This window comes from Callithrix jacchus, chromosome 9 (assembly GCF_049354715.1).
Source record: "Callithrix jacchus isolate 240 chromosome 9, calJac240_pri, whole genome shotgun sequence".
Taxonomy (NCBI): domain Eukaryota; kingdom Metazoa; phylum Chordata; class Mammalia; order Primates; family Cebidae; genus Callithrix; species Callithrix jacchus.
Window position 1 is genome coordinate 123,714,449 of NC_133510.1, and position 27,555 is coordinate 123,742,003.

Genomic DNA, 27,555 nt, shown 5'->3' on the forward strand with positions numbered 1-27,555 from the left:
CCTCAGCCTTTCAGCCATTCAGAGAAGGAGGCAGGACATGAGGGCGGAGCTAGAAAGTTGAGAAGCCGAGCTCTGTGTCAGTCTCCCTCAAGGCCCGCCCCATCTCTAAGCGCGCATGCGTCCTGCGGAGGACCCGGACTAATTTGAGGGCTGAACCGGATCCGGGTATTAATCGTGTTGCAACTGTGATGGTTGGTTCTGCTGCACTCCGGTGTTTACAGTGCTGTGTATTGTATTGTAAATATAGGATGCAGCCGCTTTTCTTGGGGCCCTGGAAACCTTGCAGCATAGTTATGTATGCGGGTATATTTTCTCCCCAAGGTGAACGGTGGAGTTTTTGAGGGCAAGACCCTGCACCTCAACAGCCCAGGGATTGACAAACGGGAAATCGGACCCTTATTTTCAGGTTAGAACTCAGTTTAATTCTTCCATACAGCTAAATATGCTATTGCTGTTTGCGCCTTTCAACAATCTTAGGGAGGCGAGTGTGCTGCCTCGTTTTTTGTTTACAGAAACAATACGTGGTCATTATATTTTCCACTTCTTTTTTCTTTCTTTCTTTCTTTTTTTTTTTTTAACAGAAAAGCACCAAGAAGCAAATAAATTATAATCCCAGCACTGAGAGAGAATAACTGTTGTCGTGTCACGTGTTTTCTTCTATCATTTTCTCCCTGGGCCAGTGGTTCTTAAAGTGTAGACTGGGGACCACTGAGATTTCCTAAACTTACTCAGTTTAGGAGTCCCCGAAGTCAGAATTACTTTCATAATAATACTAAGATGTTACTTGCCTTTTTCACTCTCTCAGAGTGAACAGTCAAGTTTTCCAGAGGCTGCTTGACGTGATGACATCATTGCTCTAACAGCTAATGGAATTGTGTATTGTTTTCTAAACATTTCTCAGCTTTAGTAAATACGACCCACAAAAATAAAAGCTCTTTGGGATCCTCAGTAACGCGTGTAAAGGGGTCGTGAGACAGAGAAAATAGTTTGAGAACTATGCCCTCTGTTAAATTATGTTTTTTCTTTTATTTTATTTTCAAGTTTTTTTTTAATGTCTTATTGGGGTATTACATAAAGTATATATTCTTTTTTTTCTCTCTCTCTCTCTTGAGAAGGAGTCCTGCTCTGTCACCCAGGTGGGAGTCCAATGGCGAGATCTCAGCTCACTGCAACCTCCATCTCCTGAGTTCAAGCGATTCTCCAGTCTCAGCCTCCTGAATAGCTGGGATTACAGGTGTGTGTCACCATGCCTGGCTAATATTTTGTATTTTTAGTGGAGACGGAGTTTCACCATGTTGGCCAGGCTGGTCTCGAACTCCTGACCTCATGATCCGCCTGCCTCCACCTCCCAAAGTGCTGGGATTACAGGTGTGAGCCACCAAGCCTGGCCTAAAGTTCATATTCTTAAGTGTACATCTCAATGAATTTTTACATATGGATAGACTTGCGTAACCACCTCCACGATTAAAATAAAGAGCATTTCCAGTATCTCTGAAGGCTCCCCGAGCCCTCTTCCAGTCAAATCCCTTACTGCTGTTAGCCACTATTGGCCACTTCTACCCTGGTAGATTAGTTTTGCCTGTTCTTACACTTTATATAAATATCCTCCAGCATGTTTTCTTTTGTGTCTGGCTTCTTTTGCTAAATATTATTGTAAGATTGATTCCTGTTGTTTGGGTATATTTTCGTGTCAACTGTTCAGCGGCAATACTGTTTTTTCAGCTGTGCAGTATTGCATTGCTTGGACATACCACTGTTCAGTTGGTCAGTATCCCCTTGGTGGAGGTTCACATTACTTCCAGGTTTCCTTGTTATACCCAAAACTTTGATGTATGGCTTTGTAGCTTAGTCTTTGTTTATGCCCATCCGTGATTATTTGTAGAACTGTCGTGGCCTTGCTGGTCCTGTGAGGTCCGTAATGGAGGCAGCTTTCACAATTGATTTTTGCAAGATCTCGAATGAGTTCCGAATTTTCCCATCTCCCACTCTTCTTGGCCACATTAAAGGAGGATTGTTGGGGAATGTAGGGAAGGGAAGAATAGGGGGAGGGGGTCCCGTGGATCTGCCGAGGGACCAGTGACAATGACAGCACTCCCCACCCAAGAGCAACCTTTCTCCAGAAACAGTGTTTGCGGCGTCCTCCTTTGGCCAACAGGGGGTGCCAGAGGCCCGCAGTGCGCGTAGAGAGCAGGCCATCCCCAACCCCTCGGAGCGCTTTACCCCTAACACTTCCCTAGCCTTCATCTCAACTGCAGTGCCTCGCTCATTTTATAAATGCAGTTGCGGCTCAAACCAAAGCCTCGTATCCAGTAAGAAGCAGGATCAGAATTCGAACCCCAAAGCCAGCTGACTCCAGAGACCTTGTTCCTGTCGACACAGCTGGTGCCCTCCTGTGCAGGGTTTCACTCGTCCACTTAGTGTAATAAGATGGAGAGGTAACAGATGGAGGTTTGATTCCCCACTCCGTCACTTACCGGCCCAGCCACGTGTGTCAGGAGGGTTAATTCATGTCTCAGATCTGTTTCCTCATCTGTCCAATGGGATAACAATGGTTCCTCCCTCCTGTGTGGATATGAAATTTAAGCGGGGTCATGTGGACAAGATGCCTGGCACAGCGAGTGCATAGTAAGCCCCCTCACTTTTTGTTTTTTGAGGCTGAGTCTCTGACACCCAGGCAGGAGTGTAATGGCGCGATCTAGGCTCACCGCAACCTGCGCCTCTGGGTTCAAGAGATTCACCTGCCTCAGTCTCTCAAGTAGCTGGGATTACAGGCATGTGCCACCATGCCCGGCTAATTTTTGTATTTTTGGTAGAGACGGAGCTTCACCATGTTGGCCAGGCTGGTCCCGAACTCCTGGACCTCAGGTGATCCACCGCTTTGGTCTCCCAAAGCGCTAGGATTACAAGCGTGAGCCACCGTGCTCGGCCAGTAAACCCACTTCTCTCCCACAGGCACAGCCCCGGGAGGAAGCACTTTGGCGCTGCCCGCGGCCTCCCAGTCTCGGACCAGGCCCAGCCCCTTCTGGGCTCGGAGGGTGCAGGCGCCGGCAGTGGCCGGGCGGGCTGGCGCGTTGGCGGCGCGGCGGGCTCCCCTCGGTAATCAGCCTGCGCGGGCTTGGGCTGCGCCAGCCGCTAATTACACTTCTCCTAAGGAGGCCGGCGGCTGTTTGCAATCACCCGGGTTCCCGCTGCGGGGCGCGGGAGGCCGCGGGGGAATCCGCCTGTGGAGCCGTGGAGCGTTGGCCTCCTCCCCCCACCCACCCCTGTACCGATGATCCGCTGGGCGGCGACGGGGGTGCGCCCCGGCCGTGCCTGCCCGGGGAATGCCGGCCGCGCAGGGCCAGCGGCGGGGGCTCACTCTCCAGCCCCTCCTCGGTTCTCTCCGGTTCTCTTCTGAGCCCGGCCGCAGAGCCTTTATCGACCCCGTCTCACAGGTGACAGCCGGTGAGGCTCTGAGAGGTGAATATCACCAGCGGCGACACCACAACTCACCCAGGTGCACAATAGAGCCCAATCCATGCCTGTCTGACCCCAGCCTGTGCCCTTCGCCGAGTCAGATATCCCCGGATCAATGGGGTGGTCGCTGTTGTCATCCCTGTCAGTCGTTCTGGGACTTCACACAGACTAGATTCTGACCAGATTGCATGATCTGATAAATGGGGGAGCCAGTTGGGCTTGGGAAACCCATCTAGGGCTCCTCCCCTCCTTCCCATCGGAGGGGTCCCACTCCCAGTTTGACCTTTTGGCTCACACACAAAAGTATTTTTAGCTCTGGCAAAAGCTTCAGAATTTACTGGGGTTTGCCGCCAGCCTGGGCAACATACTGAGACCCCCCATCTCTACAAATAATTTTAAAACTAGCCAGGCATGTTGGTGTGTACCCGTAGTTCCAGCTGAGGCAGGAGTTCGAGGCTGCAGTGAGCTGTGATCAGGCCACTGCCCTCCAGCCTGGGTGACAGAGCAAGACCTTGTCTCAAAACAAAACAAACCTTGAAAACATGACTCACACAACCCATTTCACAGACTGACTGGGAAATCTGGAAATTAGGAGGTGGCTGGAGCAACTGCTAAAATGCTCTTGTTCAATGCTAGGGGTAGGAGGCTACAAGTGCATGTCTTGTTCCCAGGGTCTTCTGGGATGGGGTCCAGGGATCCTGGCTTTTGGGACAAGATCTCACTCTGTCCCACAGGCTTGAGGGCAGTAGTGCCATCTTGGCTTACTGCAGCCTCCACCTCCTCAGTTTGAGCAATTCTCCTGCCTCAGCCTCCTGAGTGGCTGGGACTGTGGGCACGCACCACCACACCAGGCTACTTTTTGTATTTTTAGTAGAGACGGAGTTTTGCCGTGTTGGCCGGGCTGGTCTTTGAACTCCTGGCCTGACGTGATCTGCCTGCCTTGGCCTCCCAAAGTGCTGGGATTACAGCCATGAGCCAGCCAGGGTAACTGTCTTTATTCATCTGTCTCCTGGGTGATCATGTATTGGGCTCTCACTGTGTGCCAGCCACTGTCCTTTCTGTGTTTGATTCATTGAGTCCTCACATCAGCCTCATGAAAGTAGGTCCCATTATCCTCTGAGACACAAGGAGGATAACGACTTGCCTACACATTTACCTGACAGTAAATTTGGGTCGACATCTGTCTTACCCAAAAACCCGTGCTCTGAACCCCTTGTAGTCTACTCTGTATTCTGGGACCTAGAAGGATGTTGAGGAAGGAGAGCCCCACTGGGGTACCATTCTGAGTTGACCTTGGCATCCAAGGGGTCCCTATCAGAGCCCAGATGCTGCTGTGGCGGATGGTGGCAAAGGCAAACTGTATCTGCTCCAGTGTTTTGTTAAGCAGCCACTGCTCTTTAGGGCGCCCTGCTACTCTAATCCTATCAACCAATTTTCTGTAAAACCATTATGGGGACAATCTAGATGATATTAAACCCTCCATCTGCTTAGCCAGGGGCTTGGGGACCACTGCATCCTTCCAGTTTGCTGGGACAGATACAGCCCTCCCTGGACTTCAGATGAAACATTGCATCTCGTTCCTCCTTTGTCCTTGCTGCCCTGTGGACCTCTTTCCCCGTCCCTGCCTGCTGTGAGAATTCGCTCATCCAAAAATTAATTGAAATTACAAGGGCACTACTGTTTGACCCAGCAATTTCTCCACTAGCAATTTCTCCCACAGAGCTTCTTGCACTTGTGCCAAATGACAGGTGAACAAGGATGTGTCTTGCTTGCAGCATCGTTGGTAATAGCGAAAGGCTACCTCAATGTCTATCAGAAAGGATCCACTGTATGTGTGTGTTTATTGGACAACTATGGGCCAGGGAATGTTCATTCTTAACACTGCCTAAGCCGGGCGCAGTGGCTCATGTCTGTAATCCCAGCACTTTGGGAGGCCAAAGTGGGTGGATCACTTGAGGTCGGGAGTTCAAGATCAGCCTGGCCAACACAGTGAAACCCCATCTTTAATAAAAATACAAAAAATTAGCTGGGCATGGTGGCATTTGCCTGTAACCCCAACTACTCGGGAGGCTGAGGCAGGAGAATCACTTGAACCCAGGGGGCAGAGGTTGCAGTGAGCCAAGATTTGGTCAGTGCACTCCAGCCTGGGCGACAGAGCAAAAAACTGTGATAAATAATAAATAAATAAATGCCAAATAAATAAACACTGTTTAGATTGACTAAGCCTCACAACTACCCTAAGAAGTAGGTACCTCGTTTTATTGACCCCATTTACAGATGAGGAAAGTGAGGCACGGGAAGAACAAACTGTTGGCCTAAGCTTCACAGAGCTTGTCCACAGCAGGGCCAGCTTTTGGATCAGGCAGTCCGTGTTCTTATCCACTGTCCTATATGGCTTCTCTGCCTTTATTTGCATGGAAAATTTCCAAAGGGTGACCCAAGAAGCTGTTGATGGTGGTTACCTCTGGGTAGAGGAATTCAGGTGTGAAGTAAGAACAGGGCCTCAGTTTTTGCCATATCCTCTTTTATTCCATTTGATTTTGCCATATGTTTGTGTGCTGAATGTTTATGTTCCCTGAAATTCATATGCTAAAATCCTCACCTTTAACATGATAGTATTAGCAGGCGGGGCCTTTGGGGGTGATTAGGTCATGAGAGGTGAACCCTCATGAATAGGATTAGTGCCCTTATAAAAGGGACCCCAGGCTGGGCGCAGTTGCCCACGACTGTAATCCCAGCACTTTGGGAGGCTGAGGCGAGTGGATCACGAGGTCAAGAGAATGAGATCAACCTGGCCAACATGGTGAAACCCCATCTCTACTAAAAATATAAAAATAACTGGGTGTCGAGACGTTCTTCGCCGAGAGTCGCCGCGGTTTCCTGCTTCAGCAGTGCTTGGACGGAACCCGGTGCTCGTCCCCCACCCCGGCCGGCCGCCCACAGCCAGCCCTCCATCACCTAGACACGGCGTCCTCGGACCGCTCCAAGGCCCCCGCCTCTGCAGCGCCGCGCAGCCAATGCCATTGCCGCCTCTCCTTAGCTACCGCCATGACGACCGCGTCCCCCTCACAGGTGCACCAGAACTACTACCATGACTCAAGAGGCCGCCATCAACCACCAGATCAATCTGGAGCTCTACGTCGTCTACCTGTCCATGTCTTGCTACCCTGACCGCGATGATGCGGCTTTGAGGAACTTTGCCAGGTACTTTCTTCACCAATCTCATGAGGAGAGGGAACATGCCGAGAAACTGATGAAGCTGCAGAACCAACGAGGTGGCCGCATCTTCCTCCAGGATATGAAGAAACCAGACCATGATGACTGGGAGAGCAGGCTGAATGCCATGGAGAGTGCATTATCTTTGGGAAAAAATGTGAATCAGTCACTACTGGAACTGCACAAACTGGCCACTGACAAATATGACCCCCATTCGTGTGACTTCATTGAGACGCACTACCTGAATGAGCAGGTGAAATCCATCAAAGAATTGGGTGACCACGTGACCAACTTGCGCAAGATGGGAGCATCCCAGTCTGGCTGGGCAGAATATCTCTTTGACAAGCACACCCTGGGAGACAGTGATAATGAAAGCTAAGCCTTAGGCTGATTTCCCCATAGCCCCGGGGTGACTTCCCTGGTCACCAAGGCAGTGCATGCATGTTGGGGTTTCCTTTACCTTTTCTATAAGTTGTACCAAAACATCCACTTAAGTTCTTTGTACCATTCCTTCAAATAAAGAAATTTGGTACCCAGAAAAAAAATAATAACTGGGTGTCATGGTGTGCGCCTGTAGTCCCAGCTACTCGGGAGTCTGAGGCAGGAGAATTGCTTGAACCCAGGAGGTGGAGGTTGCAGTGAGCTGAAATTGTGCCACTGCACTTCAGCCTGGTGACAGAAGGAGACTCCATCTCAAAAAAAAAAGGGGGGGACTCCAGGCTGAGCATTGTGGCTCACTTGTAATCCCAGCACTTCGGGAGGCCGAGGTGGGCAGATCACTTGAGTCTAGGAGTTCAAGACCAGCCTGGGCAATGGTGGAACCCCGTCTCCCCTAAAAATACAAAAATTAGCAAGGCATGGTGGCACATGCTTGTAATCCCAGCTACTTGGGAGGCTGAGGCATGAGAATCACTTGAGCTTGAGCCTGGGAGCAGAGGTTGCAGTGAGCTGGGATCACACGACTGCACTCCAACTCCAGCCTGGGTGACAGAGACTGAGATCCTGTCTCCAAAAATAAAAGGACCCCCAGAGAGTGCTGTCTCCCTCTTCTTAAGGACACAGAATCTGCTGGCACCTTAATCTTGGACTTCCCAGCCTCCAGAACTTTGAGCAATAGAAGCAATAAATATTTGTTTAAGCCAACCAGTCTGTGGTATTTTTGTTATAGCAGTCTGAAAAGACAAATGGACATGTGCATATATTAGTTTCATAATTTAAAGAAGTTACTGGCTAGGCACGGTGTATCATGCCTATAGTCCCAGCACTTTAAGAGGCTGAGGCAGTAGGATTGCTTGAGCCCAGGAGTTCCACACCAGCCTGGTCAAGAAAGTGAGACCCCGTCTCTACAAAAAAATAAAAATTAGCCAGGCATGGTGGCATGTGCCTGTAGTTCCAGCTACTTGGGAGTCTGATATGGGAGGATTTCTTGAGCCCAGGAGGTTGAGGCTGCAGTGAGCCGTGATTGCACCATTGCCCTCTAGTCTGGGTGACAGAACAAGACCCTGTCTCAAAAAAAAAAAAAAAAGTAAAAAGAAGTTACTGAGGCCCAGTCCCCAAGGTATGTTAACATCAATCCTTACCTTAGCACTGGAAGTGAGTATTATCATTATTCCCATCTCACAGATGAGGGAGCTGAGCTCACAGGGAGGTAGTCAGGCTGGCCCAATTATAAACACAGACTTACTCTTTAAGCCAGTGCTTTCTCCTAATTCATATTAGCCCCTGGGCTTGGAGGGTTGAGAGGGGAGAATAGTGATTAAAAGCAGGAACTGGAGCCAGCTGACCTGGGTTCAACTCTTGATTCAGCCATTACTGGCTGTGTGATCTTGGGCAAATCACTTTCCCTCTCTGAACCTGTTTCCCTTCCATGAGGATTAAACAATTTACCTTCATGTCATATGCTTAGAACAAGGCGTTTAATTGTGAGCACTCAAGAAATGTCAGGTATTTTTTAAAAATATACATTAAAATATAATAGAGACAGGATCTTGCTATGTTGCTCAGGCTGCTCTCAATGGCCTGGGCTCAAGCAGTCCTCCCTCCTTGGCTTCCCACAGTGCTGGGATTATAGGCATAAGCCACTGTGCCTGGCCAGGTACTTTTTTTTTTTTTTTTTTTTTTGAGAGGGAGTCTTGCTCTGTCACCCAGGCTGGAGTGCAGTGGCACGATCTCGGCTCACTGCAGCCTCCATCTCCCAAGTTCAGGTGATTCTCCTGCCTCAGCCTCCCAAGTAGCAGGGATTACAGGCGCCTGCTGCCACGCCCAGCTAATTTTTGTATTTTTAGTAGAGACAGCGTTTTACCATGTTGGTAAGGCTGATCTTGAACTCCTGACCTCAGGTGATCCGCCCACCTCAGCCTCCCAAAATGCTGGGATTACAGGCACAAACCACTGTGCCTACTGACCAGGTGTTTTTATAGTACTGTCCTCAATGTTGTCATCCCCAATTTCAAGCTCAGCGTGGTTCCTTCTCCCAGCTAGTGGGTCCAGTTCTCTCCCCAGGGGCGAGGTCCAGCCTCCCTGTGCTCCCATCTCCAGCAGAAGCTCCTTGGAATCAGTTCTTCTGGGTTATCTCAGGGCGGTGGCTGCGATCAGAGCTTATCACATTGCCAGGGCTGATCTCAGGAGAAGAGGCAGAGCCACAGGACGGGTGTGGCCCGGATCCAAGGCAAGGCTGTGGCGGGCGGGCGGCCTCCCAGTTCGGGATGTTCCCAGCTCGTTCCCACCGCTCACACTTGGAGGGAGAAGGGCCTCAAAATAGCTTCTGCTTCCCCAGCACGGCGCTAGGCCAGGGACAGGAATAGACATCTGGGGGTGGCCGCTGCAGCCTCCCTCAAGGACCCTGGGGGACTAGAAATAGGCAGAGGCCAGCCCCTCACCAATGCAGAGGGGATAGTACAGTTGTTAATATGCTGTGACCCACCTGTGACAGTCCAGCCCATGGAATATGTTGCCCAGCTGGGGCTAGCTGGTCAGTGGGTCACCGGCTCCAGCCAGACACTGGCCAAGGCCTGCATTGTTAGATCAGTAGGGAGTGTCCTCCAACACTGGCTCCTGTGATCCTCTCAGGGAAGGTCTCTCAGGGAAGGTGGGAAAACAGCCCCAGAGAGAGATCATGCAGCTGATCCATTTGGTGAGCAGCAGCCAGACTTACAGGAAAGGCAGGCCTTGGGCTTTGAGAGCAGTGTAGGGTGGTGGCTAAAGGCTTGGAGGACTCAGACTGCCTGGTTTAAATCCAGCCTCTAGTCTGGGGAGATGGCTCATGCCTGTAATCCCAGCACTTTGGGAGGCCGAGGTGGATGGATCACCTGAGGTTGGGAGTTTGAGACCAGCCTGACCAACATGGAGAAACTCTGTCTCTACTAAAAATACAGAATTAGCCGGGTGTGGTGGTGCACGCCTATAATCCCAGCTACTCAGGAGGCTGAGGCAGGAGAATCACTTAAATCCAGGAGGCGGAGGTTGCAGTGAGCTGATATAACACCATTGTATTCCAGCCTGGGCAACAAGAGTGAAACTCTGTCTCAAAAAAAAAAAAAAGAAAAGAAAAAATCCAGCCTCTACTACCCATGTCCTCAGGTCTCAATTCCACCATCTATAAAATGGGCACAAGGAGAGTACTTACCTCCTTTAATGGTTGAGTGAATTATTCTTTGCACTATTATGATTGTTATTGTGTTCTCCCCGGATTCCTTTTTTTTTAGTTTTTTGGGAATAGGGTCTTGCTCTGTCTTGCAGGCTTTGGTGCAGTGGCACAATCATAGCTCACTGCAGCCTTGAACTCCGGGGGCTCAAGCAATCCTCTCCTCTTGGCCTCCCATGTGCTTGCCACCATGCCTGGCTAATTTATTTATTATTATTATTTTTTTTTGAGATGGAATCTTGGCTTTGTCACCAGGCTGGAGTGCAGTGGCGCAATCTTGGCTCACTGCAACCTCTGCCCCTCCTGGGTTCAAGCGATTCTTCTGCCTCAGCCTCCTGAGTAGCTGGGACCACAGGCATGTGCCACCATGCCTGGCTAATTCTTTTGTATTTTTAATAGAGACAGGGTTTCACCATGTTGGCCAGGATGGTCTCGATCTCTTGATCTCATGATCTGCCCACCTTGGCCTCCCAAAGTGCTGGGATTACAGGCGTGAGCCATCGCGCCTGGCCGCCTGGGTAATTTTTATTTCTACTTTTAGTAGAGTTGAGGTCTCATGATGTTGTCCAACCTGGTCTTGAACTCCTGACGTCAAGTGATCTTCCTGTCTCGGCCTCCTAAAGTGCTGGGATTATAGGTGTGAGCCACCACGCTGGGTTCAGATTTCCAATTCATTCATTCCTAAGGCATTGCTTGAGCACCTACGGTGTGCCATGCACAGTGCAAGGCCCAGATCACTATAGCCCACAGGGTAAAGAAGAAACCTAGTTAACATTTCAGGGAGCCTGCCCTGTGCTGGCAACTGTGCTAAGTGACTTTTACATGTTATCGCATGTACTCCTCATGATAACCTATGAGCGACTATTATCATGCCCAGTTTTTTCTTTTTTTGTTTGAGACGGAGTCTCGCTTATTCTGTTGCCCAGGCTGGAGTGCAGTGGCATGATCTCAGCTCATTGCAACCTCTACCTCCCAGGTTCAGGCAGTTCTTCCTGCCTCAGCTTCCCGGGTAGCTGGGATTACAGATGTGTGAAACCATGCCTGGCTAATTTTTGTATTTTTAGTAGAGATGGGGGTCTCACCATGCTGGCCAGGCTGGTCTTGAACTCCCAATCTCAAGTGATCTGCCTGCCTCAGCTTTCCAAAGTGCTGGGATTAAAGGTATGAGCCACCGCACCCGGCTGTATCATGCCCAGTTTTACAGATGAGTAGAGCAAACATCAGAGAGGTGAAGTCACTCCTCCAGGGTCACATAGCTGGAAGGTAGCAGAGCTAGGATTTGAAACACAGTCTGCCTGCCTGCATACCCCATGCAAGAAACCACTGCCTGACATTCTTTATCGGGACACTTTTTTTTTTTGAGACAGAATCTCACTATGTCACCCAGGCTGGATTGCAATGGTGTGATCATGGCTCACTGCAGCCTTCACTCCCCGGGCTCAGGTAAGCCTCCTACCTCAGCCTCCCAAGTAGCTGGGACTACAGGCATGCACCGCCATGCCTGGCTAATATTTTCTTGTATTTTGTATAGAGATGGGGTTTTTCCATGTTTCCCAGGCTGGTTTCAAACTCCTGAGCTTGAGTGATATGCCTCCTCAGCCTCCGAAAGTGCTGGAATTACAGGGATGAGCCACTGTGCCTGGCCTGGGACACTCTTTACTGGGGAGACAGACATGTGGTTCACTTGTTATTGCCCAGGCGCTGGGCACTTGAAGGAGGGCTCCACGCCCTTGGCCTGGACATTCATGACCTCAGTCCCCAGTGGTCCCTCCCTGATCTCTGCTCCAGGCCTCTCCAAGTGGCCAGGGCCTTCTTGGGAGAAGTGAGGCTGGGGAATCCCACAGCCCAGTCTCACGCATGCACCAGTCTCATGTGAGATGTGAGGTCTGAAGCCTGCATTGCAGAATTTCTACCTCCCTTCCTCTGGGTTTCCCTGAGTACCTACTGTGTCCCAGGCCTGCACTTCCTTGTGTTCACTCTGAAAACACAAGAAAGACTTTGTCCCTGCTCCGATATTGCTCATTAGGTGGTGAGAGAGGCAGGTTGTTAAAAAGGCTGAGCACGGTGGCTCACATCTGTAATCCCAGCACTTTGGAAAGCCAGGGTGGGTGGATCACCTGAGGTCAGGAGTTCAAGACCAGCCTGGCCAACATGGTGAAATCCCGTCTCTACTAAATACAAAAAATTAGTCAGGCGTGGTGGCGGGCACCTGTAATTCCAGCAACTCAGAAGGCTGAGGCAGGACAGTCGTTGGACCCCAGGAGGCAGAGGATGCAGTGAGCTGAGATCACGCCACTGTACTCCAGTCTGGGCAACAAGAGTGAAACTCCATCTCAAGATGGAGTTTCAAGAAAAGAAAAAAAAAAGGCAAGAGCAGCTACGGCTCTTGTAAGAACGGGGGCAAACGGGTGCCTAGAGGAGGCACCTACCTCAGTCCAGGTGGTCAGGGAAGGCTTCCTGGAACTGGTGGTGTCTGAACTGAGGCCTGAAGGAGAAAAAGAGCCACGGGAAGAGAGAGGAGGTAGGAAAGAGTATTGTAGGAGGAGGAAACTGCTTGTGCTGAGGAAGGGCCGCACAGAGTGCCAGGAGCTGTGTCGTAGGGGATACAGGTGTGGGTGAGCAGGACTAGGGCTGCGGAGACAGGTAGGGACAGGTCCCTCAAGGCTTTGCTGGCCACACTAAGTTCTTGGATACTGAGTTACTCGAGCCTTGAGGGCTGAGAAAATGAAATTGGGAGCTAGAAGTTTCCCTCTGGCTGCGGGGAAGGATAGACCTCAGGTGGCTGGACTGGAAGCGAGGAAGCGGCTGCCTGGACGGAGAAGAGAGACTCAGATGAGAGTGGTAAGGATAGCGGGAAATGGGTGCCTTTGTAAAGCATTTAGAGGAAGAACTGGTTGCCTCTTGCTGCATAATAAATCCCCCCAAAACTGTGTGGCTTCAAACACAACACTGTTTCTCATGATTCTGCGGGTGAGAGGGCAGTTCTGCATCACATGCGGCTGCTGGGATGGCTGGAAGGTCCGCACGCCTCACCCACGAGGCTGGCAGGCGTTGTTGGCTGCCAGCTCGGTGCTCAGTTAAGGCTGTTGGTTGGAGGGGGGGCCTCAGTTTAGTGCATTCGCAATGTTGTGGAACCACCACCTCTTCCCAGTTTCACACTTTCCTGTCACTCCGTACCTATATAGCAGTCTCTCCCCATTCTCCCTCCTCTAGCACTGACAACCATTAATCTGCTTTTCCGTCTCTGTGGGTTTTCCTATTCCGGACGTGTCAGATCCATGGAATTATACCATATGTGACCTTTCGTGTCTGGCTCCTTTCACTTGGCATGATGTTTTCAGCGTTCACACATGTGGTAGCACACGTCAGCGCTTCATCCCTCTTGATGGCTGAATAATATTCCATTGCATGGCTACACCACAGTTTGTTTATCCATGCATCTGTTGATGGACGTTGGCTTGTTTCCACCTTTTGGCTCCTGGGAATAATGCTGCTGTGAGCATTGGTGAACAAGTATCTGTTTGAGTCCCTGCTTTCAGTTCTTTAGGAATGGAATTTCTGTGTCATATGGTAACTCTATGTTTAACTTTTTGAGAAACTGCCAAACTGTTTCCCACAGCAGCTGTACCATTTTACACTCGCAGCCGCAATGTATGAGTGCAATGGGCTGAATGTTCATGTCCTCCCCAAATTCATATGTTGAGCTGCTCACCCCCAAAGTGATGGTGTTAGGAGGTGGGGCCTTTGGGAAGTCAGCAGCCTATGGAGAGTGGAGCCCTCATCCATGGGTGAGTGTGCTTAGAAAAGGGACCCCATAGCTGGGCATGGTGGCTTGTGGCTGTAATCCTAGCTACTTGGGAGGCTGAGGTAGGAGAATTGCTTGAACTGGGACCCGGGAGGTGGACGTTGCAGTGAGCCAAGATTGTGCCACTGCACTCCAGCCTTGGCTACAGAGTGAGACTCCATCTGTAGGGTTTCGCCATATTGGTCAGGCGGTCTTGAACTCCTGACATTGTGATCCACCTGCCTTGGCCTCCCAAAGTGCTGGGATTATAGATGTGAGCCATGGCACCCGGACTATTTTTTCTTAACTCATATTCCTCTACCTCTGACCCTTCTCCAGGATTTCTTTTGCTTTGGCCTCTGGAACAGCAGACAGTAGTCTTCATTTCTCCAGATGCCAAAGGATATGACGGTGTATCTGGATTCGGAAAACACAGGGTCTGCGCTGTGAGCCACTCCAGTGCTTCAGCTGCTCGGGTCAGTCTATCTCTACTCTCCCCAACACAGATGTCCAGGCAGAGCTTGTGAATGCTGAGTTCCCACATGAGGTTCTCCTTTTTACCTTGATCCTGTGCCATGATGGAGGACGGGAAGAGCTCTGCCTCCTTCTCAAAAGTTAAGACCATCCTAGTGGGTGATATCTTATTGTGATTCTGATTTACATTTACTTAATGGCCAGTGATGTTGAAGATCTTTGGGGTACACTTTTTGGCCATTCGTGTATCTTCTTTGGAGAAATGTCTGTTCACTTACTTGGCCCATTTTAGGAGGGTTGTTTGTCTTTTTGTTGTTGAGTTCTTTATATATTCTGGATACTAAATCCTTATCAGATATGTGATGTGTTAATATTGCCTCCTATTCTACAGGTTGCCTGTTTACTTTCTTGATAATGTTCTTTGATGCAGATATGTTTTTACTTTTTTCTTTTTTGAGACAGAGTCTTTTTTTTTTTTTTTTTTTTTGTAAGATGGGGGGTTTCACCATGATGGCCAGGCTGGTCTTGAACTCCTGACCTCAGGTGATCCACCCACCTTGGCCTCCCAAAGTGCTAGGATTACAGGCGTGAGCTACCGCACCCGGCTGAGACAGAGTCTTACTCTGTCACCCAGGCTGGAGTGCAGTGGTACAATCTCAGCTCACTGCAACCTCTACCACCTGGGTTCAGGCGATTCTTCTGTCTCAGCCTTCCAAGTAGTTGGGACTACAGGTATGCACCACCACACCCAGCTAATTTTTTTTGGTATTTTTTGTAGAGATGAGGTTTCACCATCTTGGACAGGCTGGTCTCGAACTCCTGATCTCGTGATCTACCTGCCTTGGCCTCCCAAAGTGCTGGGATTACAGGCGTGAGCCACCGTACCTGGCCTTTTTTGTTGTTGTTGAAACGGAGTCTTGCTCTCTCAGCCAGTCTGGAGTGCAATGGTGCAATCTCAGCTCACTGTAACCTCCAGCACTCGGGTTCAAGCAATTCTCCTGCCTCAGCCTCCTGAGTAGCTGGGATTATAGGCACATGCCGCCACGCCTGGCTAATTTTTATATTTTTTGTAGAGATGGGGTTTCGCTATGTTGGCCAGGCTGGTCTCAATCTCCTGACCTCGTGATCCACCCACCTCACCCTCCCAAAGTGCTGGGATTACAGGTGTGAACCACCACGCCTGGCCAGTTTTTGCTTTTCATGAAATCCAACTTATCTCTTTTTTATTTTGTTGATTGTGATTTCAGTGTCAAATTGAAGAATCTATTGCTAAATCCTAGATCACGAAGATTTATCCCTATCGTTTATTTATTTATAAGACAGAGTTTTGCCCTTATTGCCCAGGCTGAAGGGCAATGGCACAATCTTAGCTCACTGCAACCTCTGCCTCCCAAGTTCAAGAAATTCTCCCACCTCAGCCTCCAGAGTACCTGGGATTACAGGCCTGCATTGCCATGCCCAGCTAATTTTGTATTTTTATTTAATTATTTCTAACTAGAATAACCAGTTTATAATTTTGTACTTTTAGTAGAGACGGGTTTCACTATGCTGGTCAGGCTGATCTCAAACTCCTGACCTCAGGTGCTCTACAAACCTCAGCCTCCCAAAGTGCTGGCATTATAGGCGGAGCTGCTGTGCCCAGCCTTATAGTTTCTTTTCATTGTTCTATGGTGTTAGCTCCTACCTTTATGTCATTGATCTATTTTTTGTTGTTGCTTGTTTGGTTTTGAGACAGTGTCTCACTCTGTCACCCAGGCTGGAGTGCAGTGGCACCATCTCGGCTCACTGCAACCTCCGCCTCGCAGGCTCAAGCCATCCTCCCTCAGCCTCCCAAGTAGCTGAGATTCAGGGCACAAAGCCGCCTTACCCAGCTTAAGCTCTACTTTTTTTTTTGTAGATGCAGGGTCTCACTATGTCTCCCAGGCTGGAACTCCTGGCTTCAAGCACTCCTCCCGATTCAGCCTCCCAAAATGCTGGGATTACAGTGTGAACTGCTGCACCTGGCCAATCTCTACCTCTTTTTTTTTTCTTTTGAAACAGAGTTTTACTCTGTCACCCAGGCTGGAGTGCAGTGGCACAATCTCAACTCACTGCAGTCTCCACCTCCTGGTTCAAGCAATTCTCGTGCCTCAGTCTCCCAAGTAGCTGGGACCATGGGCATGTGCCAGCACGCCTGGCTATTTTTTGTATTTTTAGTAGAGACAGGGTTTCGCCATGTTAGTCAGGCTGGTCTCGAACTCCTAACCTCAGGTGATCTGCCCACTTCGGCCTCCCAAAATGGTGGGATTACAGGTGTGAGCCACTGTGCCTGGCCTCAATCTCTACCTCTTGTTAGGAGGTCAGCATGCCTTATAGGGAGGGGAGGAATGGTTGGAGGCCATCTTTGGAGAGAGTCTACTATAAGAAGTCTTGGTAATAAGTTGGCCATAGGGGTTGGAGAGAAAAAGAGCAGAAAAAGGCAGGCAGGGTGTCATCCACATTTCTGGATTGAGCCACTGGCCAGTTAGAGAAGCCTGGGGAGGAGCAAGAGTGAGTGAAGGAAATAATTCAGCCATGGACATGTTGAGTTTGAGCTCCCTTAGACATCCAGGCTCCAGGAGCCCTGGGAATCAAATACATGACAAACAAAACACAGAAGGGTACTTACGAGGGCCAATTCAATAAATATTTATGGAACCTTTTATGCTAATACAACCTAACATTTATGTGGTGCTAGCCAGGGGTCAGGCACTTTGCATTTAAAAAATAATTGAGTTATAACATACATGTGATAAAATGCATAGATCTAGGGGGTGGTGGTGTTTTTGAGGGTTGGAGTCTCCCTCTGTTGCCCAGGCTGGAGTGCAGTGGCACGATCTTGGCTCACTGCAACCTCTGCCTCCTAGGCTCAAGCTATTCTCCTGCCTCAGCCTCCTGAGTAGCTGGGATTACAGGCACGTGCCACCACGCCTGGCTAATTTTTGTATTTTTGGTAGAGACAGGGTTTTGCCATGTTGGCCAGGCTGGTCTCGAACTCCTGAGCTCAAGTGATCCACCCGCCTCAGCCTCCTAAAGTGCTGGGATTACAGGCATTAGCCACTATGCTTGGCCTACAAGTGTACCTTTCATTGAATTTTATATATCACCTCCCAGGTAAAGATATAGCACATTTCCAGCCCCAGGAAGCCCCCTCTCAACCATATTATATTAATTTTCACAGTGACCCTATGAAGTAGGTAGTGTGATGATTCCCATTTTTCAGATGATGAAACTGAGACTTAGGTGAAGCCACTTTCCCAAGACCACACGGGGTAGAGTCTGGACTCTTAATTTAGGTCTATATGCCTAGGAACGTGGACCCCTTTCCAGCCCCCTGAGATTTCTCCCTAAGACCAGACTCTGGACTTTCAGACCCTGTGAGACCAAGCTGGGTAACACCTCATTCCCTCACTGAGCTGGGACTGGACTCAGGCCTCGGGGGTGGGGGTAGAGGCACCCTGAGGGCAGGAGCTAGGTGGTCCACCCTCCGCTAGAGAATGGGAGGCCCTCATTTGTGGATCTGTGGGAGGTACAGGGCCAGGGAGGATATGGATTTAAGGTGAAGAGGGAGGAATGAGATGCGCCTTTCCCTGTACCCATCATCAGGGAGGGGGCCACCTGTGGGTGGTGCTGGCCAAGGATACACAGCAGGTTCCAGTTCAGTCATTTCCCAGCAACGGGCCCTGGGGAAAATCAGCTTTGCCTGCACCTCATCGACGTGATTCGGGGAAAGGAGGGGAGCCACGCCTGTCAGAACCACTTTAGCCCTGCTTCCCAGGCATCCCTCAGACCGGCCAGGAGGATCCTGGGAACGTCCCCTGGGCCTCCTTGAGGAGGACAGAGGAGGCTCCTCCCCAACCCCAGGCATCTGCCCTGCGAGCGGCTCTGACCTCTTCTGTCCTCTGCGCGAGCTAAAACTGACCTCCTTGCTCTTCTCCCAACCTGTGGGAAGTCTGTGCCTCAGGGCCTTTGCACTCAATGTTCCCTCCATCTGGAACCTTCTGCCTCCTGGATTTCACATGGCGGATGTCTTCTCATGCATCCTGGCTCAAATGTCACCTCTTTAGAGGGCTCTTCCCTGGACAAATTGCCCTAGTTAGTGAGCTCCTTACCAGCTGGCATGATGGTGCCAGATGGCCTGGATTTGAATCACAGCTCCACCTGTTCCAATGCTGTGTGGCATTGGGCAGCTTACTTAACTCCTCTGTTAAGCCACAGTTTCCTCAACTGTAAACTGGGGTGATGATTGCAGCCCCATCGTGTGGTAGCAAGGATCAAATTATCTCACATCTATTAGCAATGCCTGACCATAGCAGATGATTTATACATATTAGCTTTTATTCACATAAATGCTTATCCCATGCGGGAATGGTCCTGGGTATCGATTTGTTTACTTGGTTTTTCTATCTCTCCCAATTAGAATGAGCCCCATGAGGCCGGGTACAGTGGCTTACGCCTGTAATCGCAGCACTTTGGGAGGCCGAGGCAGGTGGATCATTGAGGTGTCAGAAGTTTGAGACTCGCCTGGTCAACACAGTGAAACCCAGTCTCTACTAAAAATACAAAAAATTATCCAGGTGGGGTGGCGTGTGCCTGTCATCCCAGCTACTCAGGAGGCTGAGGCAAGATAATTGCTTGAACCCGGGAGGTGGAAGCTTCAGTGAGCTGAGATCACGCCATTGCACTCTAGCCTCGCCGACAGAGCAAGACTCCATCTCAAAAAAAAAAAAAGAATGAGCCCCGTGAAGATGGTGGTTTTATCTATTTTGTTCACTGCTGTATCTCCAGTACACCAACACTGACTGGCACACAGCTGGTTGAATAATCAAATGAATAAACCGGGTTACTAAACGTTGATTAAATAATTGAATAAATGAATAAACCTAGTGACTCAATAATTCTACCTGCAGCTCCCCAAACATGCCATCCTCACTCTCATTTCCAGGCCTTTGCTTTTGCTGTTCCTTCTGCCTGGAACTATTCACCAGGGGAAGGGAGGGAAGCAACAAAGGGGAGGCTGCCTGGCATTGGCCCAGGCCCCTCTCTTGTCCTCTTCACTGCTGCCTGCACAGACACTCACCAGAGAACCAGGGAGCAAGAACCTAGACTCCCCAGGACTCGAATTACCTGTAACCACCCCTTGTTCTGCAACTGGGGAAACTGAGGCTCAGAGGGAGGAAAGAATTCAGCCAAGTTTCCATGGTCAAAGGCAGTGGTCTTTCCTCTGCACTGCACATGTCTCCCCCAGAGGCTGTTTCCCACGTGCTTGCTGTATCTGCCTCCCTGCAGGGGTCCCCGATAGAGGCAGCGGTTGAGGGGCTGGGTCCTGCCTGTAGGCCATGGCCCTCCTTTCTGCCCACTGAGGAGCGACCAGGGTGGCTTGGGCTAGTGAATACTTCTGACTTAGACCCACATAGGTCATAATCCTGACACTTTCACTTTTAGCCATGTGACCTTGGGCTGTCTGAGCCTTGGTTCACTACCCTGTAGAATAAGGAGACAAAACCTAACTAACCCTCTTCCCCTAGCATTGCTGGAAATATTTTTTTTTTGTTTTGCTTCGTTTCTTGAGACAGAGTCTCTCTGTGTCACCCAGGCTGGAGTCACAGTGAATCACAGTTCGCTGCAACCTCCATCTCCCAGGTTCAAGTGATTCTCCTGTCTCAGCCTCCCAAGTAGCTGGGACTACTGGTGTCCGCCACCACATCCAGATAATTTTTGTATTTTTAGTAGAGATGGGGTTTTGCCATGTTGGCCAGGCTGGTCTTGAACTTCTGACCTCAGGTGATCCACTCTCCTCGGCCTCCCAAAGTGCTGGGATTACAGTTGTGAGCCACCGCGCCCAGCTCCTGGAAAGATTTCTATTATAACAAAAGTTCACATGCATTGAGCACTTATGCTTAACTACCCTGTGGGGCAGATATGAATTTTATCCCCATTTTCCAGATGAGGAAACTGAGGCTCAGAATGGGGAAATAAATCTTTGGAGGTCACACAGCTAGCAGGAAATAGAGCAGAAATTCCAATTCAGGCAGCCTGACTTCAGAGCTCACATGCTTAGCCATATGGGACAGCATCAGGCATACAGTAGGCGCTCAATAGATATTAGCTACTGATGACCCTCTGACCAAGGCTAGGAAGACCTTGCTTTCGTATTAGCACCATTTTCCAGGACAAACCACACCTTTTGTTTATTTTCCTCCCCTCTAATCCCCGCTTGGAGACACAAGCCCTCTTAGCAGCCTCTTTCTGAGGGATTTTCAGATTATTCCCACCTTGATTAGTTCCAGTTTCTCCTGCTGAAGCAGGAGTTATTTTGGGACCTCGATGGCTCCCTCTGGTTGCCTGTGACCCCCGCCCCGTTGCAGACACCTCTCCCTTCACCTGCACGGCTCATTAGCCACATTCTGATCAGCTGCTGCTCTAGGTGCCCTGCAGCTCTCAGCCCTACCTTGGGCCAGCACCTGCTCCCTTGCCCCACTCCTGCTGAGCCCACAACCACTCCTGCCACCCCACTATTTTGTAGGGATTGAGGATGTCACCTTTTTCTTTTTTAATTTATTCTAATTTTTATTTTTTGAGACAGGGTCTCATTCTGTCACCCATGCTGGAGTGCAGTGACACAATCTCGGCTCACTGCAACTGCCACCGTCCCCACCTTCCCCCACCCCCGGGTTCAAGCGATTCTCCTGCCTCAGCCTCCCAAGTAGCTGGGATTAGAGGCATGTGCCGCCATGCACTGCTAATTTTGTCATCTGTTTTAATCCTCAGTCCCCAACTTTGTCTCAGAGCCATGACCCTCCCTCCAATTCCAAGATTTTCCCAGACTTGAGCAAAAGCTCACACACCATTTGGATGCAAATGTGTTTGGCTGGTGTTCCCACTCCCTGTTCCTGTGGGAACCCAGTCCTCAATGTCATTCAGCCTGGGGCGGGAGTGGTAAAAACTCCCAAGGATGCATTTTATGTGATGTATATTTTACCACAATTAAAATTCCCAAGGGGTCACAGGACGCCTCCCCGCCTCTGCCACCATGTTATGTCACCGTGCGTGGGGCCCACGTCACAGGCACGGGGTGTGGGTTCTGCGGTAGCTGTCTGTTCTCTCTCTGCTCCTGGCTCTTCTTTCCAGCTCTGCGCTCTGCCTCTGCCAGGGCCGCCTGCAGGCCTTGCTTGCTTTTCAAAAATAACTCTTGAGTCTCTCACTGAGGTTGGGGGCTGCTTCCTGGGTGTCCTGGGCTGTGTGTTAATCCTTCCAATGTAAGACTTCCTGAAGCTTAGACTCTGGGCTGGACAAAGGATCTGGTCACCAGTGTCTGGCTGTACTGACTTGCTGTTCCATCACCTATGGTAAGGAGGGGTAGGTCCTCCCTGGTGCCCACCAAGTCATTCATTCACTCGTTTATTCAGGTATTTATCACGCATCCATTAGTGCCTACTGGCTGCTGAGCACCCCCTTGAGGGGCCCCTGTTGATTTCCCATTTGCTCCTCTTTGAATTTCTATTTCCTTCTCTAAAGTAGGATTTATTTATTTATTTATTTATTTAGCTCACTGTAGCCTCTAGCCTCTACCTCTTGGGCTCCATTGATCCTCTCACTTCAGCCTCCGGAGTATATGGTGTAAGGTTTGAATGAGGCAACTGAGGTTTGAATGAGGCAACTGAGGTTTGAATGAGGCAACTAAGGCCAGTTATTGAAATAAAGAAATTTAATCTGCTCCTGGTGAGGTTCTATGGTCCGGGGAAAGGGGGCCAGAGAAGTCTCACTGACTTCCTGGGGCCGGGGGCGGGGGTGGGGGGTGGGGGGGTGGGTTTATGGCTATGAGGAACGAGCTGGGTGCTCTGATTGGCTCCAGGGGAGCGGGATTGGGATGGGGCGGGCCGCCATTGGTTGGCGGGTTGTTGGGCGGGTTTTCCGGTGCGAGAGGCGGCCAGGGTTGCATTAGCCTGAGCCTTCCGGGGAAGCCACGCGGCAGAGGTAGGTGCCAAGTGCAGAGCCTGGTGCCGGGTGCAGAGTCAGGTGCTGAGTGCAGAGGTGGGTGTGTCCGGCCTCCTGGCGAGGCAACCGGCCTTACATATGGGACTACAGGCAGTTGCCACCATGCCCGACTAATTTTGTTTAAGTTTTGTAGCGATGAGGCCTTGCTATATCGCCCAGGTTGGTCTCAAACTCCTGGGCTCAAGGGGTCCTTCTCCCTCAGTCTCCTAAAGTGCTGAGATTGCAGGCATGAGCCACCGTGCCCAGCCAAATAAGGGTTCCTAAATTGGGGTGGCCAGTCAGTCCCAGTGGGAAACAGATGGCATGCTCATATTGGGTGACTTAAGGAAGGCTGACTAAAGGGGTTATTTCGGTGTGGACAAGGTGTACAGAAATCATAGGGAATAGTGCAGTGCTGAGACTAGTTATAATGGGAGAGCCGTTACGTCCTCAGACATGGCGGGGAGCAGTTTCCACCGGCAAGAAAGTTGTGTTCAAGAGAAGCTATTGGCCAGACAAGGGGGCTCATGCCTGTAATCCTAGCACTCTGGGAGGCTGAGGTAGGTGGATCACTAGATGTCAGGAGTTCGAGACCAGCCTGGCCAACATGGTGAAACGCCATCTCTACTGAAAAAACAAAATGAGCCAGGCATGGTGGCGGGCGCCTGTAGTCCCAGCTATTCAGGAGGATGAGGCAGGAGAATTGCTTGAACCTAGGAGGTGGATGTTTCAGTGAGCCAAGATTGCGCCACTGCACTCCCGCCTGGGTGACAGATCAAGACTTTATCTCAAAAAAAAAAAAAAAAAAAAAAGTAAGCTGTGACCTCTGTTAATGGGCATAGCCAGCCTGAGGTGCCCTGCAGGAGGAATAAATACCCTGAGTCACTCCACCTTCTCCCTTCTGTCTCCTCCTGGAGGCTCCTCTTTGGCCAAACCAGATTAGAAGCCAGAGGATATGGAAGGCTGTTTGTTGAGTGAACAGCTGAGTCTCCCTGGGCTGGGAAAGTGCTCTAGGCGGGCAAATGGAGGATATCCAGCCTCTTACCTGCCAATAGTAATGCTGATAGGAATAGTAAGCGATAGAATATATACCTAATAAATGTTAGTTGTTATACTGGTAGTGTTCATATTAGTTTATTAACTGCTATGTAACAAATTACCCAAAACTTAATGGCCTTAAACAATAATATTTATTACCTTACATGGTTTCTGTGGGCCGGGAATTGGGAGCAGCTTAACTGAGCAGTTCTGGCTCATGAAGCTGTGGTCATGGGTACCAAAAAAAAAAAAAGAAGAACGAATGAATGAATGATGTATAACAGCTTGGGCAACATGGCAAAATCCTGTCTCTACTCCCCCCGATGCCCCCCAATCCCAAATTAGCCAGGCACGGTGGTGCACGTCTGTAGTCCCAGCTACTTGGGAGGCTGAGGTAGGAGGATGGCTTGAGCTTGGAGGTCGAGGCTGCAGTAAGCTGAGATTGCGCCACTGCACTCCAGCCTGGGTGACAGAGTGAAAGACCCTGTCTCAAAAAAAATAAAATAAAAAAATAAATAAAAGTCAATGAATAAATAAGACCTAGTATTTGATAGCACAACAGGGTGTGACTGTGGTCAATAATATATATATTTGTTGTTGCATTTTAGCTTTTTAATTTAATTTTATTTATTTAGCATTTTAATTTTTTTGAGTTGGAGTCTTGCTCTGTTGCCCAGGATGGAGTGCAGTGCCACAATCTCAGCTCACTGCAATTTTTATCTGCTGAGTTCAAGCGATTCTTCTGCCTCAGCCTCCTGAGTAGCTGGGACTACAGGCATCTGCCACCATGCCTGGCTAAGTTTTTGTATTTTTAGTAGAGATGGGGTTTTACCATGTTGGCCAGGCTGTTCTGAAACTCATGACCTCAGGTGATCTGCCCGCCTTGGCCTCCCAAAGTGCTGGGATTACAGGCCTGAGCCATCGCACCTGGCCTAATAATTTAAGTGTACATTTTTTTTTTTTTGAGGCAGAGTTTCGCTCTTGTTACCCAGGCTGGAATGCAATGGCGCCATCTTGGCTCACCGCAACCTCTGCCTCCAGGGTTCAGGCAATTCTCCTGCCTCAGCCTCCCGGGTAACTGGGATTACAGGCACGCACCACCATGCCCAGCTAATTTTTTGTATTTTTAGTAGAGACGGGGTTTCACCATGTTGACCAGAATGGCGTCAATCTCTTGACCTCGTGATCCACCCGCTTCGGCCTCCCAAAGTGCTGGGATTACAGGCTTGAGCCACCGCGCCCGGCCTTAAGTGTACATTTAAAAATAACTCAGAGAGGCCGGGCGCGGTGGCTCATGCCTGTAGTCCCAGCACTTTGGGAGGCCGAGGTGGGCAGATAGAGAGGTCAGGAGATCGAGACCATCCCAGCCAACATGGAGAAATCCCAACTCGACTAAAAATACAACATTAGTTGGGCCTGGTGGTGTGCACCTGTAGTCCCAGCTACTCGGGAGGCTGAGGCAGGAGAATTGCTTGAACCTGGGAGGCAGAAGTTGCAGTGAACCAAGATCACGCCAGCTTGGTGACAGAGAGACTCTGTCTCAAAATAAAAAATAATTAAAAAAACAAACTCAGAGAGTGTGATTGAATTGTTTGCAATACAAAGGATAAATGCCTGAAGGGATATGTTTCCCATTTACTGTGATGTGCTTATTTCACATTTTATGCCTATACCCAAACGTCTCATGTGCCCCATAAATAAATATATATATATATATACCTACTATGTACCCACAAAAATAAAAAAACTAAATAAAATACTTAGGTTAAAAGAGAGTCAGCCAGTCACCTAAAGGCTTGCCTGGGTTGAAGGACATACTCGGCTCACCAGCATGGCTGGCAGGCTGGTGCTGGCTGCTGGCAGGAGGAATTAGTTCCTTGCCATCCAGACCTTTCCATAGGGCTGCTTGAGTGTCCTCATGGCATGGTGGTTGGCTTCCCCGTGAGAGTAATCAGGCCCGGTGCAGTGGCTCATGCCTGTAATCCCAACACTTTGGGAGGCTGAGGCGAGCAGATCACTTGAGGTCAGGCGTTCGAGACCAGCCTGACCAACATGGTGAGACCCTGTCTTTACTAAAGATACAAAAATTGGCTGGGTGTGGTGGCAGACACCTGTAATCTCAGCTACTCAGGAGGCTGAGGCTGGAGAATCTCTTGAACCTGGGAAGCAGAAGTTGCCGTGAGTTGAGATCATGCCACTGTGCTCCAGCCTGGGCGACAGAGCAAGACTCTGTATCAAAAAAAAAAAAAAAGAAAAAAAAAAAGAGTGATCAATGTGTTTTATTGCCTCCCTCATCTCAAAAACTACAGGCTATCATTTCCACAATCTGCTATTGGCAACACTGCTCAGCCCTATTCAATGCGGAGGGGCTTGAATCCCAGGAGGTGGAAGCCACTCACTGGAGGCCTTCGTGAAGGTTGGCTCCCAAGGTTCTCAATAAATTAACTCATTTAAATTCCATTTGTGGCTCACACCTATAATCCCAGCACTTTAGGAGGCTGAGTTGGAAGGACCACTTGAGGTCAGGAGTTTGAGACCAGCCTGGCTAACGTGATGAAACCCTGTCTCTACTAAAAATACAAAAATTAGCTGGGCGTGGTGGCGGGTGCCTGTAATCCCAGCTACTCAGGAGGCTGAGGCAGGAGAATCACTTGAACCCGGGAGGCGGAGATTGCAGTGAACCAAGGTTGCACCACTGCACTCCAGCCTGGGCAACAGAGTGAGACTCCATCTCAAAAAAAAAAAAAAAAAAAATCCATTTAAGTCTCAAAAACCCTTTGGGGCTATCTAAAAAAACAAAAACAAAGATCCTATCAGAGAATTATGATTATTATTATCACTTTACCATTAAAGGAAGTATTATTCTCACTTTTCAGGTGAGAAAATAGTCACAGAAAAGTGAAATAGCTTGCCCAAGATTGTAAACTAGGAAGTGGCAGAGCCAAGAATTGAACCCAGGTGAAGTTTTTGTTCTGAGACGAAGTCTCATTCTGTTGCCCAGGCTGGAGTGCAGTGGCGAGATTTCGGCTCTCTGCAACCCCCACCTCCAGGGTTCAAGTGATTCTCCAGCCTCATCCTCCCAAGTAGCTGGGATTACATGCATGCGCCACCACCCCTGGCTAATTTTCATATTTTTAGTAGAGACAGGATTTCACCTCGTTCAAACTCCTGACCTCAGGTGATCCACCCACCTTGGCCTCCCAAAATGCTGGGATCACAGGTGTGAGCCTGTCCTGGCCCAGAATATTTTCATCCCCCAATTTTTCCCTCATGCCTCTTTGCAGTCCATCCTCCTGGCCCTATTCTAGGTAATCACCCATCTGCTGTCTTTCACTAAATTCAACTGATAAGAACAGATACTGCCAATGAGGTGGCTCACACCTGTAATCCCAGCAGTTTGGGAGGCTGAGGCGGGCAGATAACCTGAGATTGGGAGTTTGAGACCTGCCTGGTTCAAATGATCCTCTTGCCTTAGCCTCCTGAGTAGCTGGGACTACAGGTATCCATCAGCATGCCCAGTTAATTTTCTTTTTCTTTTCTTTTTTTTTTTTTTTTTTTTTGTAGAGATGGAGGTCTCATTATGTTGCCCAGGCTGGCCTCAAACCCCTGGCCTCAAGAGATTTTCCTGCCTTGGCCTCCCAAAGTGCTGAGATTACAGGTGTGAGCCACTGTGCCTGGCCTGGTAATTACTTATTTTTTTTTATTGCTCAATACTGTTCCACTGTATCAATATAACACAGGTCATTTATTCAGTTCTCTTGTTAAGTGACATTTGGGTTGTCTCCAGTTTGGGGCTCTTTTGAATAAAGCGGCTGTGAGGTTCATGTATGCCTTTTGTGTGGACAGATATTTTCACTGGTCTCAGGCAAATGGCTAGGAGAATTACTAGATCATATGGGAAGTGTATATTTAACTTTATAAGAAACTGCCAAACTTTTCCAATGTAATT

General features: G+C 49.5%; 1 protein-coding gene and 1 pseudogene across 2 annotated transcripts in view; both read left to right on the forward strand.

Annotated features, from left to right (window-relative positions):
- Window positions 1-170: 170 nt before the first annotated feature.
- Window positions 171-27,555, forward strand: part of CABP1 (calcium binding protein 1) — an 85,579-nt gene continuing 58,194 nt past the window's right edge. Inside the window, exon 1 of one of the 2 annotated variants that reach the window (XM_054238982.2) lies at window positions 171-406. The gene's annotated coding sequence lies outside the window, so the exon portion shown is untranslated. Of the gene's footprint in view, window positions 407-27,170; window positions 27,289-27,555 lie in introns of those variants that run through there. The other variant, XM_078337442.1, reaches the window with a different exon arrangement.
- Window positions 6,304-7,217, forward strand: LOC100390047 (ferritin heavy chain pseudogene; annotated as a pseudogene).